Raw genomic sequence first — 17,390 nt, forward strand, 5'->3', positions numbered from 1 at the left:
TGGGCTGTGGGCTCAGGAGGATCTTAAGAGATCTTTGGTCCTTTGGATAAGTCTGAACTCCCTTCTACCTGCCTCGCTGGAATCTCCCACTTTGACTTTTGCTCTACTGCTGCCAGGATTTCTCAGGAGCACGGTCAACTCCTACTAACCTTGCTAGCTTTTTTTGACCTCAGTTTGCCTGTAACCTGCTCAGGGAAGCCTCTGCTAACCAATACGAGGCAGAGATCTCTGGAGGTGTCCTTTGTAAGTGCTGTTGTTTCTGTCAGGAAAGCCATTCCTTTGGTCTTCTAAGCCCATGTGGTTCCTCACTCATTCGACTGTCAAGTTGCAGTGTCTTGAGTTTCTTTAAGGTGGTATTATTATGTCTTGTGAGACAGGCTCACACTGGCTTCCATTCACTGTGTAGTCAAGGATGACCTTGGCATCGCCTTAGGAGGCTAAAGCCATCTTCCAGAGCCAGTCTAGTCCAGGAATGTCACAGAGTTGGTGGATAGAATCCTATACCAGCAACAGCAATCTGGAAAACACCATGCGCCCCCTACAGTCTTGGTCCACAGCAGTGACAAAGGGGTTTCACGCAGAAAATTGATTTGAGGCTTGCAGATGAACCTGGGCTGGGCTGCCTCATCCTAGGGCTCCCCAAGCCAATTAGTGACTTAAGCCCTGCCCACGCGCACTCGCAACACTCATTCATATATCAAACCCTTCACTCCTGTTCGGTGCCTCACACAGGACGCTGGATACTTCAAAGACAGGGAGGGGTGGGGAAGGTGCACAGCCGACAGAAGTCACGATTCGAAGTGAGCTGTCCTCACACACCTCCGCTCATATTTTTGAAACTGATAACGACGTTCCTCCCTGAGCCGCAGAACTCTGGGAAAGGGGAAGTGTGGGAAACAGATCTGCTTTTTATTTTTACAAACTTTTTTGCATCGCTTCCTAAAATCAGAGCCTTGCACTGCTCCCAAATGCTACTCAGTGCAAGGAGCCCTAGCAGCGGGGAGGAGCAAGAGGCTGGCTGTATCACGCTACGCCCCAGGTTCCGCCATCCAGGGACATCCCAGTCCTAACCTCGCCTCCTCCATGCTTCGCCCTTTCCCACTGCTGGCCTCGTGCTCAGTCACAGTCAACCCAGGCCCCCGAGCCCACCATCTTGATCTCCAGGCGGCTGGCTCGCTTGCTACGCGCAGCTTTCATTGTCCTTCTCCAGCGGCACCAGACCACGCTCAGCAGAGTTCCACCCCTCTTCCACTCTCCCATTGGCTCTTGCTGCCCAACTGCGCCGGGGACCGGCCTAGCAGTGTCTCTCACGCCCCGCCTTTGCTCCCGGCCCGGCCAGGGGCGGGGTTTCTGTTGGTCCCACCCTTTAGGGGAGGGGCCAAGCTCGCAGGCGCTCCGGAGCTGTCTCGGCAGGGCTCGGCTCGGCTCGGCTCGGCTCGGCTCGGTTTGCAGCTCGGGTGGGGGTGGGCGGCTAGGGTGACAGCGGCAGTAGCAGAGGCTGCGGCGCGAGGCTGAGCAAGCGGTGAGCGGGGAGCCGGTAAGAGGAGGAAGTGGAGCGGCGGCCCGGAGCTCTGGAGTCCGCTGCCGGCACAGGTCCGCCCAGATTTGCAGAGTGAGCGGCGTCGGGACCTGGGCAGACTTCTTCGCCTTGCTCCGGCCGCTGGCGCTCCGCCTGCCCTGCCCTGCCCTGCCCTGCTTGTCCGAGCCCCGCATTCCGCGCCTGGACTTTCCTAGCCCCGTGGTCTGGAGCTGCTGGGACGTTCGAGCCCCGGCCTTGATCCGGAGTTCCGAGACGGGACGTTCTCGGCCCCATCATACTGACCCATCTCTGCTGGAGTGTCCTCCGCCCCCTGGTCGGCGCAAGGTGGCCCCAGCTCTGGGACTTGAGTGTAGAGGAGCCGGGACGCCCACCGGCCTCCAGCTCCTGGAGAACCAAATCTTCAGCTGCCTTGGACCGAACTGCTCCGGACTTGAAACTGTACTGGCACCGCCCGGGTCCAGCGCACCGTGAGGGGTCCCAAGCAGGCAGAACAGTCGGACCGAACCCCTGGGCGAGTCGAAGCTGCCACCTTTCTCCGCCCTAGGTTAAGGATCTTGGGGTGCTTGCTCCCAGGGGAACACAGGGGCTTCTCCTGCCACAGTCTCCAGCGAGCGGAGGTTGCAGGTGAGAGCCCCGGATGCGCGGCGGGAGCAGTCCCGGGAGCCTTAGAGGCAGGGCCCGGGTCAGCGGAGGGCGTGGAGGGGACACGGGCAGAGAGTGAACTGTTTAGGAGAGGGCGCGCGAAAGATAGTAGAGAGAAGCCCGCACTTATTGAGTGCCCATTGTGTGCAGGTCCGAGCCCCGCCCTTGCACAAGTCGTTCCTTATCCAAAGCTCATAGCAACCCCGAGATAAAAGCTATTGTGTATTGTTATGGGCGCAGACAGTTGGGGAAACTGAGGCGTGGCAGGGTTGAGGTCCTCTGCCTTCCATGTTGAGGATTAGACTGGGGAGAAGGGAGAAGATAAAGAGAGAAAGAGCAAAGAGGGAGGGGAGAAGAAAAGAAGTGGATAGCCTGCATGCACGTGAGAGCTTGGCAGGGTGGGGGCCTCTGGGGCATCGAAATCCAGGCACTGGTCCTGAAGCCGAAGAGGTCCTTCTTACCAGCCACTCTTGGGTCATGGGCATGCCACCTCCCAGGAAAGGTGAACCTGCGTTGAAGGCAGGGCTTCCCTGTTCCAAAAGATCTCTTCCCGGGGTCCGGGCTGGAGGGACAACCTGCTTCCCATAGTTAATGTCCCCAAGTTACTGAAGTACTCTTTATCTGTTAAAGGACTCACCATATTGGTCCCCAAGACACAGCCATGTGGAAGCTGGAGCTGTGGTCCCTCAGAACTCAGCCACCTTCCTTTGGCATTATTAATGAGGACACTGAAGACTTGTGGGGGGCACAGTGACCCCAGGTCCTAAAGCCAGTGAGTGGTTGAGAGAGAAGTAGACCTGAAAGATTTCCAAACATCCATCAAGGGGTCTGCTCCCCTTCCTAGTTCACACCTTTTCGGTCTGTGGCTAGGGTTTCCCCAGCCCCAATATGCAGTTGAGGTAAGCGTGTATGAGACTGCAGAGAGTGTGTGTGGTTGGAACTGGGGCTCAAAGAAGCCTGACTCCAGTCTCTATGTGCAAAATGGCCCAGGGCAGACCTTCTCCAGGTCTTAAGGTTAGGGCTGCCGGATCTGGGGACACACAGTCCAGGTGCTTGATTCCCAGGCAGAAGTTCCTCCTGCTCGCTGCCCTGGGATCTTTGTAGGAGAGGGTATTGTGAAAGAGCATTTGGCACGGACTCTGTGGGCTCTTGTTCTGGGTGGGGCTGGGGTGGCATATGGCCTTGGTCTGGGCACTATGGCCCTGGCTGGAACTGGTTAACCTTTGTTGGGCTGGACTCCCTGGAGTGTGGGGAAATTACCTTGGAAAGCCCCTGGGAGATGGAGCAGGGTCTTAAAGACGAGAAGCCTGTTCCTGGGGTTGGAGGGGTTCGAGCAGCCTAGAAGGTGTCTAAGGGGCTTGGGATTCCCCCTCCCCCACCTCTGCCTGAGGATTCAGATCTCATAATAATCCTTGCATCTAAACAGAGCTCCCTTTTTGATGAACTAATTTCACACCTGTGATCTCATTTCACTGCGTGCTGGAAAGAGCTGGGAACCTCCGGTGAGGCAGAGCAGGAGACTAGGGGAAGCCTCCTTCTGAAGTCTCACCTGCAAGATGGGGGTCAGAGCACGGTGCTACCTACTCGGAAAGAGAGGGTCCCACAGGCAAACTGTTGAGTGCTAAGGAGTTGTGGAGCTTGTCCAATATGGGCTTGCTATTTTAGGCTATCTTGTGTGGGAAGCTGAGGCTCAGAGAGGTGAAATCTTTGACTCAGGCCTGCTGAGTTTGCTTCAGGGACTATTTAAGTGTCAACTGTGAAGTGTTGTAGAAGTGATGCAGGTGGGCTAAGCGGCAGACTGGAGCCTAAGTGGCCAGTGGTCAGTGCTGTGTGGTAAAGAAGCTACTCGGCCTCCGGGGTCACGGGCAGCCATGTTACCCTCTGAGCCCTCTGCTTTTCTAGGAGAGTGGAATGGCTCTCCCACCAAGATTAACTGAGCTAAAGATACACAGTGCCTGGCTACCATCCAGTTCCTTCCCTACGGAGAAAGGAAACTGGAGTTTTGACCAGGAAGTCTGGGAAATCCTCAAACTTGTTTGAGGTTAGAACACACACAGGTGGCAGTCACAGGCTGAGAGACTTCAACAGCTTTGTCCATCTCGGTTCCTGGGCAGATAAGGCTCCCTGTGCTTCCTCTCCTAGTTACAAAGCCTTCTCTAATCTACTTGGAGACACTGGGAAGGGGCCCTGGATTCTAACAGTCCTCACACCCACTGTGGCTTCCTGTGGGGCAGGAGCTGGTGTCCATTCCCTGTGGCCCATTGTCTGGCCTCCCTCAGCACAGGGTACAGTGAATAATTTATCATTCCCCTCGCTGGGAGGCAGGCTAGGGAAATAGCAGCACTCTGCTGTGCTTCCGCCCCTCCAGAGGAGGCCAGGGGCTCCTGTGTGTGCCTCAGTCTGGGTTGTGCTCTGCGTGTGTGTGTGTGTGTGTGTGTGTGTGTGTGTGTGTGTGTGTGATGTGGAACAGGACAAGGAGAGAAGGACCTATTATCCACTAGCTCTGTGCTGTTGGGGGTCGGGGCAGGGGTACCTACAGGCAACCAAAATAGCCAAAGTAGCTCAGCTAGGATCAAGCTGCAGGTCTCTGATTCCAGCGGTGTTGGGGAAGGGCGAGGGGGTGGGGGCAGCCAGGGAGTCTTTAGGGAATTTTGCTTGTTCCACCTGCTCACAGTGAGGCTGGAGGCCAAGACACCTGACCATAGCATAGTGAGGCTTGTTTCTCAAGTTCACCATGGGTGACCATAGGGTCACCTAAGCAAAATGTCAGGCATGCATGGTGGACAGTAAAGGACTGCTTCAGTGTGAGCACACAGGGGAGTCAGTGTGTGCTAGGGAATGAAATGGTGTGGTAGGTGGAGCAGGGAGGAGAATTCTGGAACAGTAATACTGGGTAGTGATTCGTATGCAGAGAGGGCTGAGCAATTGGGTGGGAGAGAAATGGAGGCTCTGTTTAGAGCCCCTCTGTGACAGTGAGACCAGACCAGGCCTTGGGTGTGGCCTTGGCAGCCATAGTCAGCCACTAATGGGGCTTCAGGCTCCTTGGTCATCACTGTCTACTTAACACACCACATGTGGACACCCATCTACCCTTTTGCTTGTGGGACAATCCGAGCCACATCCCTGCCTCCTCTCTTCTCACTTTCTCTGCTTTGGCCCAATTGGGTCACCGATCCCACCCTCAAATATTCCTGGATTGCCCACCCCTCTAGGGTGGCATCTATGAATGTTTACCATATCACAGTAAACATCTACTGATAAAAGTAATAATATTTTACCGTTTGGGAAATGCCCATACTTTTACTTCTATTGTCATGGCGATGTAGGTAATAGCTGATACCCTTACTACTTAGGACGAGCGACACAATGTGTCAAGCACTTTAGACACTGTCATCATGGTAACTCTACAAAACAGCTGGTTTTTCCGGGAAACTGGAGAGCATGGAGGTACTCTCTGTCTTGCCCAAATTCTTAACAGCTAAACATCAGGGAACCGAGAATCAGGCCTGCATCCATTTGAACTGGGAATCTGTGCTCCTCTCTGAATGAAAGCTGACGCTTAGCCAGCTTTTAGGAGATGTTTTCTGTCCTCAACTCCACCCTGTACCTCGAAAGCATTCTTTGCATGTGACAAGCCTAGCCTCAAGTCTTCTTCCCTAGGCCAGGGAATGGCTGTGCTGGACCGAGTGAAGAGCCCAGGAAGGAACCCTGGCCCTGGGCTGTGCTGGCTGGCAGGTATATTGCTTTCAGTGAGTCAGCCCCTCTTGTCAGTGTCCCAGCATCCCATGTCTCAGGTCTTCTGCAGTGTCCTTCATGACCCTGGCAAGAAGAAGAGGCCACAGCACAGGGCTGAAGGATGTGGTGGGACAGACAGCTGTGATTTTGGCCTAGCTGATATCTGGGCCAGGAGCACTGTGGTCATTTCAAGGAGGGTGGTGGCCTAGACTGCAGGCTGCATGGTCATTAGCCATGATTGAGAGCTGGCGGGGCTAGGCCAGGTTGGCAGGACTAGAGGCCAGCTGGCCCGGCCACGATGGGGTCATTAGCAGGGCAGCTGGCTTCTCCTTGCTTTGCTGCCTGTAGGGCGCCAGGTCTTTGTGGGCCATGGCTCGCCTGCTGTTCTGTTGTGGTTAGGGGAGGATTGGTAGACTCCTAACCCTGGAGGTGCTTCTTCCCATAGGTCCTTGGGATTCCTCTCAAACAGGTAGAGCCCTGCCCTCCTCTGTTACTGGCCCCTGGCCCCTGTTCACTGACTAGCCTAGGGAGAGGATAGATCTGTCTGCTTGCTGGCAAACCTGCAGAACCCCTCCCCTGAATGCCTATCATTGTGCTTGGCACAAGGAAGCTGTCCTAGGACAGAGGAGACAAGTGGCCCCTGGCACAAGTCTTTCATCGCTGGCGCCTATTTTCTTATCTATAAGATGAGCTGATAATAGCAAGGTATGAGGCTTAGTGAGATGCAGAGCGGGTACCTGCTGAGGTCTGGCACACAGACCGGCACTCTCTCAGTGAACCCTCTTGCCTTTCCCTCTTTGGCCTCGTGAACGAATGGCTCTGTAAGAAGCAAACTGAAGAGCCCAGTAACTGGAGCTAGGGTGTGGCAGGGAGGACTTCCTGGAGGAGGCTCTTGAGTGGATTTAGATGGAAGATGCTGCCCCCAGTCCCTTTCCAGGGCACAGCCATGTGTAAGCATGAGCAGGGTTTTTGGCCTGGGAGGGGCCTTGAGCTGGGATTGGGGTAGGGAGTAGGACTGAGATGTCTGGGGACCGAGGTGCCTCCTCTCAAACACTGCAGCAGCAGTGACCCAATTGGGACAAGCTGTTGGGATCCAGCCAATGGACACAGAACAAGCACTGATCTTTTTTTTTTTTAAACAGGGAGGTAGCATTACCACATTCTTCATCCACCGACAGGTGACACCACTGGAGACCGTGGGCTGTGGAAGAAACACACGGAGCACAGGTAAACATGTGGGTGCTGAAAGTGGGTGCCTCAGGCTGGGCTGATCCCACCCATGCGGCTAGGAAAAGTCACCTCATCTGTAAAATGGGACGCACACACTACATCATCTCTTTCCCAGGGATCTTGTGAGGATGACATAGATGCTACACGTAAGGAACTCAAAAGGCCCAACACAGTCTGGCTCAGAGGTGGAGAACCTACCAAATCTACATAAGGCCCTGGGTTCAGTCACTAGCACCATACATGCACGCACAAAGCCCAGGCACACAGTGAGCAATCTGAATGGTAAACCGGTGTTGTCCGTGTCACTGGCACCGTGCAGGTGGCTGGGAGGAAACAGGTGCTCAGGGATGCTGGAGTAGGTCCCAGGCAAAGGACAGTTGCTCTGCAGTATGAATGAACAGCTTGGGGGGGGAGAGGAGGGCACAGAAGCAATGACAGTGCAGAATGTCACTAGGTAGGCCAGGGCCGGGCTGCCCAGACATTATTAGGAGAGGCTTCTTAGAGGCAGTGCTTCAGAGCTGGGCTTCTGTCTTCCTTCCTAAGGGTAGCCAGGACCTTTAACCTCTGTAGACTGTCCTCCCTCCCTCCACAACAGGAGTGCCCAAAGGCATGTGAAGAGGAAGTATAGGCCACTCGCCCAAGAGGCCTAGCCTTTCCCAAGCCGGGGGCAGGCTTCCTTGGAGCTGTTTTATCTTCTGGCTCACAGAGAAGCAGTGAGGGTCCCTGGCTTTTCCCCTGTAGCTGTCCAGCTTGCGAATGAGTAGACTCTGAAAAAAAATGCCCTATTGAGGCCTGGGGTGCATGAGTCTAATCACGGCACTCGAGGGGCGGAGTCAGGCAGATCCCTGTGAGCTCAAGACCAGTCTGATCAGCATAGTTGAGTTCCAGGACAACCAGTGCTCTGTGGAGAGAACCCGTCTCAACAAACAAACAAACAAACAAACAAACAACAAACATCAAAAACAAAAGAAGAAAGAGGTAGAAGAAGAAGAGTGTCATGCCCTCAAAGCATCCCACCCTTCCCAAGAGGCTCAAAGAGAAAGTTCTTTCTTACCTAAAGGGAGTCAGGTCCTCTGTACCCCCAAGAATCCTAAAGACGTTCACCCAGAGGCACCTTGAGGTCAGGGCACCCTTGTGCTTGTCTTCGTTTAGGATTGGCTCTAAAGGTTAAGGACACTCTGCCCCCTTGAACATGAGATTAGGGTATTAAGTCCCTTCGTTTCCTAATGAGGTTCCCGGAGATGGGTTTGGCTGCAGTAGCTCCTGGCCTTCTGAGAAACTCTCTGCAGCTTGGGAAAGTCTGGGCTCATTGTTCTTGAGGCAAAGGCTGAACTCCGTAATCAGAGCTTTGGGAGGTTTCAGTGTGGGGCACCTGACTGAGACTTGCCTGTGGCCTTCACACGCCGCCTGGAGCATTTCACGGGCTCCCCATTTGAGGAGCAGCTCCTGGCCACACTGTCGGGCCTGGGACTTCCTGAGCAGAGAAGTGACAGGTGGGAAGACCCTCAGTCTGACAGACAGTGCTCCCCTGGTGTCTTTTTCCAGCCTCAGTTTCCTCATCTGAAGAATGGGTGGAGGTAGAAATAATCTATGTCTAAGATGAGGCCATGCATGGAATGTGTGTGCCTGACACGTCACAGCACCAGTGTGCAGTGAAAGGTCACAGCTGCAGCAGCAGCAGAGCCTGGCTGGACTCAGTCCCTGTAGTCCCTGGCCCAGCCACCTGCTTGTACCAGGTTTCTAGGTGTGGGGGCTGGGTTGGAGTCCCTAGGCTTGGGCTTCTGCTCATTGTTTCAAATTGTATTTACTTTGTATGTGTGTGTTTTATCTGCTTGTATGTCTATGCACGCCTAGTCCCTACAGAGGTCAGAAGAGGATGTCAGGTCCCCTGGGCCTGGAGTTGTAGATGGCTTTGAGCTGCCATGTGGGGGCTGGGAATCGAGCCCTGGTCCTCTGGAAGAGCAGCCAGTGTTCTTAATCACTGAGCCATCTCTCCAGCACCCCACCATCTCCCTTTTTCCGTGGCAGTCAGCTCTCCATTTGCTTGGTTTTGTTTTAGTGGTCAAAGTGTCAGGCTCCCTGTAACAATGGAGCCTTGTCTGAGCCTGCTTGTTTTCAAAGTCCGGCACCCCACTGCCCCACCCACCAGGCCCTGGTCCCACCTGGGAGAACTGGAGAATGTCAGAGGGGTGTTTTGTTTTCAGTGAGGGGAGGGGACATCAGAGGCCTCTGTGCAAGCCCTCACCAGCAGGTGACCCCACTGGAGTCAACCCCTTATGTTGGTGGCAGAATCAATCCAGTTTGTAGTGCAGAGGAGCCAATGGGTTTAGGGACACCAAAGTCTGCACTTTTAGTCTCAGCTTTGTCACTCACTGTGATGTGACAACGGGAGAGTAATTTTGTCTTTGAGCAGGATTCTTTCTACGTGAACGAGACTGTTGGGCAGTCAAGCAAAGCCTGACAAGTAAGCTGCCTTCCCCCCCCCCCCCACACCATGCCAAAGCACCTTGACTGCTACATTCTTCTCAAAGGGTTCTGGGGCCACCTCCTCTCCATCTTTGCCTCTCCCAGCAAGTTGGGATGAATGGGTTCCAGAGAGGCCTTGCCTTATCTCTCTGTGAGTGACATTTATGAAGATACTGGTGGCAGGCACATAGAGACCTCTGCACGCTCAAAGCCAGCCCTCTGGTTGGCTTTGTTCAGTGTTCCCTAGAGCTGATAAGTGCCACCACTAGTCTCTGACCCTTACTCAGGCCTTGCTTCCCTGGGCTCAGGAGCTCCCAGTCTCCTGAAGGCCAATAAGGGAATATGGACCCTACAGACTATGGTAGAGAGTTATCACTGGTGATGGAGGCAGTGGGAAGCATGTGGGGCTATTTCCAAGCAGAGAGCGGGTGTTATGGTGTAAAAGTCTGACTCTCAAGTGGGAGGAGCCTAGTTAAGCAACAGTACAGGAGATGTGGCTGGGTACCTGGCATGGAAATGCCAGGAGGGCCCATGAGACAGTGATGGTGTCTACGGAGGAGCCTGGCAGGCCTAGAACACAGAGCCCTTGCAGCCAGTCACCAGCGAGCACCCGCATCCTGCCCTGCCCCTGCTCTGCCTCCTGCCTCCACCTCCCCCCCCCCCCCCAAATCTCACACCTGAGCATCAGAGACAGGAGTAGTGCCTCAGTGCTCAGGGGTGATCTTGCAGAGGGAGGAATGTGGACTGCAGTGTCTGTCCTCACTTTTAGTCCCACCTCTGTCTCTCTGAGCAGAACTGAAAGACTCTGAGCTCCTCAGGAAGCCAGGCTGAGCGTTAACGGCATGCCCGTGAGTCTGGTGTAGCAACGTGTACTGTCCAGGCTGTCCAAAGGCAATGACATAATGGATAAAGACAGTGTCTTATATTTCACAGGAAGTTCTACAGCCACCCTCACCCAGCTCCTTCTCTGTGTCATCCTTAATACCTCTCCAGGAAGTTCTTTCATGCATCTAACTGAAGTCCATTGTTCTGCAACCGGTCTTTTTCTCATCTTGTCTGGAGACTGTGCAGAGGCAGAGTGAGCCCATCCCCCATCCCCATGTGCCCAACAGTAACTACAGCGAGGCAGGGAACTGAGCAGACAAGCAGGGAACTGGGCCTGCCCGTTTCCACCCTGGAGCTTGGGGTCCCAGCAGTCGATAGCAGAGCCAGGATGGGGAGTTTGTGTGTGAATTGCCCTAGCTACTCACACTCACACTAAAAGGTATAGTTCTGGGGCAAAGGAGAGGGCCTTGGGCTAAAGCTAGAAGCCTGCATGCTGGTGGCTGCCTATCTTACCGTGAGGGCAGCCTGAGGCTACTTAGCAACCTCCTTCACCCACAGAGGACCTAGAAGGTATCTGCATTAGGTCTTCCTAGTGAAGCCATGCAATTTGGCTTCATGGCCATTTTCTTATTGTTGGGCCCCAGACAGCCTGAGCATAGAGTAGGTAAAGGTTCTCCAGTAGCTAGGGGTGGTGGGAACTGAATAAATCACTAGTCAGGCTGAAGCTCCAAGGAATGGCCTTGCATTTAAGGTCAGGCGGGGGTTTCTGGTGGGATTCTGGTGGGGTGATGCTTCCCTCCTCAGACCAGGCAATGGCGAGCATGGTGCTCTTGGGCCTACCCAGCTAACTTCTCACAGAGGCTCTGGAGTGTGTGTATACTTTCCGGTTGGGAGAACCACACTATCTACAGTCTCTTCAATCCCTGCAAGTGGGAAGCCAGAGAGAGGCTCAGAGACGCTAGTACAAGGATTGGCTAGAGATCTCACAATCTGTCAGGGAGTTTGGGGAGGAACCCTGGAGAGGATCCCTCACCACTCAGACCAAGCAGGAGCCTCCAGGTGATTGACAGGGGTGGAGCCCAGGATAGGCAGGTGGTTGGAGACCACATGGCCCCATCTAGGGGAGTTGGACATTAGGCAGAACCCTGTTCTGTGGGCAATGGGGGAGGGTCTACAGGGACCCTAGGAGTATAGCTTACTTTTCCTGGGAGGCACCTAGCCAAGAATTGCAGGTATTGTAAACCAGGCCAGTTCCGCAAGCCTTGGGAACGTAAGCATTTTGCTATCACAGGGGACTCACGATTCCTTCCTGTTGCCTTGGACACACACCAGTGTAGCCTTGCAAAGCACTAGGATCTCCATGTCTCTGAATTCCCCACAGTCTGAGAGGAACATTTGTGAGAGAGGTGACGAGGGTAAGTTCTGGAAGCCGACCTGCCCAGGACTCCACCTTGACTCCCATCTCCTGGTGGATCCCAGATTCGTCATCTGAGGAAGAGGCAGTCTTCACTCACACACCCAGCTGGAGACCTTGTGCGGGCTGAGGGAGCGAGGGAGAGGATGTTTGTCCTGCGCCTGGTGCAGTTTTTGTGGTTTTTACCGAGGACGGCCTCACTTTACAGACGAAAGGGTGGAGAGTCAAAGAAAGGTGATCGACCGCCTGAGGCCACGCAGTGGTGTGGTTTCGTCCTCCAGGCTTCCAGTCTGTGGGGACTTGTTTATTTTTCCTACAAAACCTTGCTTTTACCCTCAAGTGACCTGCTGCCTCCTTTACTCAGAACCTTCTCTGTGTGGCGCAGCTGCTTGCTGTGGCCTCTTGTCTAGAGTGCCAAACAGCACTTGCCTGGAACATAGTAGGCACTTCCAAAATGTCCTGTGCATGCCAAGTGGTGGGTGTGCATGAAGATGTCTTCTGGAGGGTGAAGGCCCGAGCCATGCTCAGAAGTTTCCTCTGCCTCTTACACCTGTGAAACCATTTGTGTCGCTTATATGGAACCTTCAGGAAAGAGCATGAAGCCTGGGATAGGGAAATGGTTTGCTTCCTGTGCAAAGTGGGCTGGTCATCTTGTAAGGATGGGCTGTACAGAAGTTGCCCCCTTTCCAAGTGCCCGCTCCTATGACTGTACCTGCTCAGCTCTACGTTTTGACTCTAGTCTTCCCATCCCTTCATCCTGATGTCCACAAAGCTGCCTCCTGCTGCCTCCTGCTCCCCTGTCTTCCCCCTTGTGCTTGCCTGAGTGTCTTTTCTAAGTGGCTGCTGTTATTAGCCTTCCTTCACTCACTCCTAGCCAGCCAGCCTCTGGTACCCTGGGCCTTTCTGGAGAGTCCATCCATCCTGCAGGAGGACCTCTGCAGCAGCTATGCTTGGTCAGGGCATGGCCACACCCTTCTGGCAGAAGACAGGGAAATCGTGATGCACAGAGTAAATACTGGCACCCGACTTCTGCCTCCTGCTTGTCTCACCACCTTGAATCTCCATAACACTCTAGGGAGGAATCTCAGCCCCATTTTGCTAACAATGGATGCCTGGCCCAGCAGGCAAAGTCCCTGCCCCAGAGCCAGCTCACACCTCTGCCCATCCTTGACCATATCCTTCCTCTGTCCTCTATTTGCAGGCTATACAGTGTCATCTTCTTTTTCTCTCTGACACCAAGGGTTGGTGGCTGAGGTTGAAAATACACCCAGACACACACACATGCAAACACAAACAGACATACACAAGACACATAGGCACAGACACATGTACAAAAAAACACAGGCACACTGACCATACACAGACTCAGAGAGAAAGAGACACACAGAGACATATAGCCACAGAGACCACACACAGACACACAGACATACACAGACACACACATACACAGACACTCACACAGAGAGACACACAGACATAGAAATCACACACAGAAACAGACACACTGTCCTGCCAGGGACTTGAATTAATCCCCACAATGCTCTAGAGAGCCATAGAGCCACATATACCATGTAACTCAGAACCTTCCTGAGGCTTTGCCTGTGTTACAGTGTACAGTGAGCCCTTCCCAAACTTGTGAGCTGCTGTGGCGTGCTTTGTTTTTGAGTCAAAGTCTCATATAATCAGGGCTGGCCTTGAACTGCAGGTCTACCCGTGTCTCTCTCCTAAGTGCTGTGATTTCAGGTGTGCACTGTCATGCCAGGCACCCAAGCTTGTTTGCAGGCCTGGAACCTGGGGCAAGATGCTTGGCAAGTTGGCATCAGGTTACCTGGCACGAGAAGCCACAGGGAGAGGCTTAGAACGGTTTGTGTTCTGAAGACTATCTTGGGGACACTGGTGCAAGACAAGGCTTGGCTACAACGGTAGAGCTTCAGGCTGCAGAACACGTGGAAGGTAGAGATGTTTGGATTCTTTATCCGCCAAACAGACCTGTCTCAGGCACCGACTGTGGGCCAGGCACACAGCCAGCCCCCGGGAAATGCCAAGACACGTCTGACTAAGAATCTTCCATTTCATTTCCCAGCCCACTAAGGGTTTTTAAAGAAAGACAAATACAAGCCTTAAAAGGAAGAAGCAAGTTTTTAATTGTTCCAGGTCGTGGTAGTGGGTGGGCGGGTGACACATTTATTCTGTGCCGTGGAACTGTACCTAGGCCCTGCTTAGTGTCAGATCTCCTAGGAGCTACTGAGGACCAATCACCCCAGGGCAGGGTTCACAGCTGCTGCAGGAAGTCTGAGGAGTCAAGTGGAGCAAGGGAGGCTCAGAAGGAGTGGGGCAGAGAGCCCAGGATGCTGCCTCCTGGGGCCCATCGGCCTGGACTTGGCATCGAGGATGTATACTGAGGTGCCATGGAGGGGAGATGTGGGGTGCTTGGGGTAGGATCCCGTGTTCTCAGGGAAGCAACATCTGGAACAGCTGCTGGGTAGATAAGGGTGTCTAAGGATCAGCTGAGTGGGTGCCTAGCTGACCAAGAGGGTCCTGAGGGTCAGGGCCAAGTAAACTCATCCCAGTGCCCCCCAGCTCTTGGCCAGTGCCCAGTTGACCTGTGTGGACTGACTGGATCTTTAAGCGGGTCTTTCTCCTCTGTGAGTCCTCTTATTGTGGCTAGGCAAGGCCACTGGCAGATCCTTCCAATGGCTAAAGGCTCTCAGGCTTTCCCTCCAGTCTTGAGGTCCTCCAGGTTGCCCCAGCTGGGCTTGGAGGAACCAGAGGCCTCACCTTTACCAGTGAACTACACCCTTCCTTTTTCCTTGCTTCCACAGTTGGTAGCCCTGGTCACCTCTCTAATTGCTCCCCTAAGGTGTCAGATCTCATGACAAAGCAGGGAGGAGCTGGAGAATCGAGTTGAGCCAGGCTGGAAGGAGGGTTGGTGTGTGCCAATTGGTCCGGGGTAGGAACTACAGAAGATTCCCCAGTCTGCCATCTTCAGTTTCTTCCTCTGTTGAACAAGGATAGTAATAATAACTCCCACACCAGCCATTTGTGCTGATCTACGGAGATAGCATGTAGACATTTTATAAACTGTCTTAGGGACTGGGGTGTAGCTCAGTGGGTAGAGAAAGAGAGAAAGTGGATTAGAAGCCCCAATCCTTCATCACTGCCCAGGGACACTACCTGCTATATGCAGGCAGGTCCTGTTGGGCCCAGCCTACAGCAGTGCTGACAGGTTGAGGAGAGTTTCTGACATGTGTCTCCTGCCTGTTCCAGAGGCCAGGCCCTCACAGTCCTGGGATGGAGCTGAGAAGAGTGGTGTCTGGTCCCTGAATCCAAGAGACAAGGAATCTGTCCCTGCTCTGTGCACTCGAAAAGACAGTACTTGCTCGTGTGAGCAACCTGTGCATAATTCACAGAGTCCTATTATTCCTTTTATTTCATTAAAGCCCAGGGCACCCACTTCAGGCACCAGCAGCCTGGCAACACAGTGTGCTTAGTCAGAGCACCCCAGCCAGGATGGGATCTCAAGGGATAGAGCCGGGTCTACCCGGCATCCCATCCTCTTGAATCCTGAGGGTCCTTCCTAATGCCTTTTCGGTTCCCAAATGGTGTCCTGGCCCTGTCAGAGCAGAATGGAGAGCAGACAGCTGGCAAGGCTGGCCCTCAGAGACAGTCCAGATGTTCCCTATGCGTGGGTTGGTGGGTAGGAGAGGCCTAGGGGTGGCAGCAGTTGAAAGGACATAATAGCATAGCAATGTAACTTAAGCTGGTTACAGAGAAGAGACACATTCCCCTCCCCAGTCCTGTGCATGGGATCAGGGCCTTATGCATTCAAGACTTTGGGCATACTAGGTCAGCACTCTACCATTGAGTCACATCTCTAATCCACCTTCTGGCTTAGAGGAGCCAAACAGTGGGTTCTGTCCCGGGTTCCATACTTGTGCCTGCAGACCCTTGGGTTTGCAGCTTGCCTTTCTGATCGTGTTTGGAAAGGGCCACTGAAACGGCTTGTCTCACAGGCTGAGCTGTCAAGGCAAGCAGGGTGCATGGTAGGCTGCCTATTAGGAGGGAAGGGCCAATTCCGGGCTGCAGCATAGAAACAGAGAGCTTTAGATACTTGATCTGGTCTCCCTCAGCAAGAAAGAGGCCATTTCCACAGGCCCTGGGGCAGAGCAACAGCAAAGGTATGCTAGCACCTGTCACTTCAAATCACCCCAGCATCTGTCACTTTCAGGGGCACCAGGCAGCCCTGCAGGCTAACCAGGTGATCTAAGGAGTCCCTTTCGTCCTTGTTCCGGTGTCACAGGGAACCACATGCTACGTTCTCCATATGCTGTACTGAAGGAAAAGTAGAAGCCACTGGGCTGTGGGGCCCTGGGGGCGTAGCCCCGGGGTACAGCGCAGGGGCTCCAGCAACTATGACTGGCATCCTGGTCCTGGTGACAGCCAGGCTGTGAGGACGGGCTGTGTAAGCCTCATTTGCTTCCTTTGATGGAGCAGCTGGTTAATTAGCTGCTGGTGTGCTTGACAAGTGTCCCCTACACGTGTCAGGGTCAGTACTCAACAGATCATGTGTGCGCTCAGCAGCTAGCCTTGGGCATGAGGCCATGGCCCACTCACTGCCCCATCCCCTGCTCCCAGTTTGTCCCACAGAGACCGTGTTGGGGACTTAGAGAACAGAAGACAGCCATGCCCCAGGAGGCCCCAGTTTGGGGCAGATGGAGAGGAAGGGCCCAGAGAAGAATCAGTGGTAGGCAGTAGGCCAAAGGTTGTCCACTGGCAACCCCTAGGACACCCGGGGAGAATTCTGCTGGGCTCTGCTTCCAGCTTTCGATGTGACCTTGAACACCACATCCATCTTTCTCTCTCTGCCCGAGTTTCCCCATCTTAAGCAGGGTGTTTGAAGAGGTGGTCCCAGGAAGCTGTCAGCAGAAGTGAGATAGAGTCAGGGAACTATGGTCTCTAAAGGCAGCGGGGCCGCCCACCCCACTTCTCCACTTTGGGACTGCGACAGGTCATTCACTGCTGTTTATGATGGGGTATGCTGACCCTACAGGCACGGGATGGACACTGAGTGTTACCCTGACCCTGCCCAGTAATGGCTAGTGCGGGGGGTCATGGAAAAGTTCATTGGCAGGTTGGGGTGATTGGAGGGTGGGGGAGAGAGTCTACCAGCTGTGTCATACTGCTGGAGGGGGCCCAGGATCAGGACCTGTGACAGCCTCTGCCTCCACGGCTGACTGGGGAAGGGCAGATGTGTATGGCAAGAGGGCCTGTCTTCCTAGCCCTCCGAGACCTTTGCACTTCTAGAACCATATATTCTTTATCCTCAGATCTTGAGATTACTGGCTCGTGGGACCTTAGAGCCTTGGCCATATAAAGTTGTAATGTAGAAGTGGCCTTAGGAGTCATAGAATCCAAACCTGGACCCAGCCCCGGGAGGCCCCTCCATGGGTTCCTGGGCCACCTTGAGGCCCTCCTGAGACCTGGCTCAATTCAGGCCACAGAGCTGCCACTTAAGCCCCACTGCTGTGAGTGGCCACC

General features: G+C 54.0%; 1 protein-coding gene across 12 annotated transcripts in view; it reads left to right on the forward strand.

Annotated features, from left to right (window-relative positions):
• The first annotated feature begins 1,418 nt into the window (after positions 1–1,418).
• Positions 1,419–17,390, forward strand: part of Gdpd5 (glycerophosphodiester phosphodiesterase domain containing 5) — an 80,413-nt gene continuing 64,441 nt past the window's right edge. For 6 of the 12 annotated variants that reach the window (XM_011241738.2, XM_006507634.2, XM_006507635.2 and 3 more), the window contains exons 1-2: positions 1,808–2,164; positions 7,060–7,144. The gene's annotated coding sequence lies outside the window, so the exon portion shown is untranslated. Of the gene's footprint in view, positions 2,165–7,059; positions 7,145–17,390 lie in introns of all 12 variants that reach the window. The other 6 variants (NM_001362166.1, NM_001362167.1, NM_201352.3 and 3 more) reach the window with 3 other exon arrangements.

This window comes from Mus musculus, chromosome 7, assembly GCF_000001635.26.
Source record: "Mus musculus strain C57BL/6J chromosome 7, GRCm38.p6 C57BL/6J".
Lineage (NCBI taxonomy): Eukaryota > Metazoa > Chordata > Mammalia > Rodentia > Muridae > Mus > Mus musculus.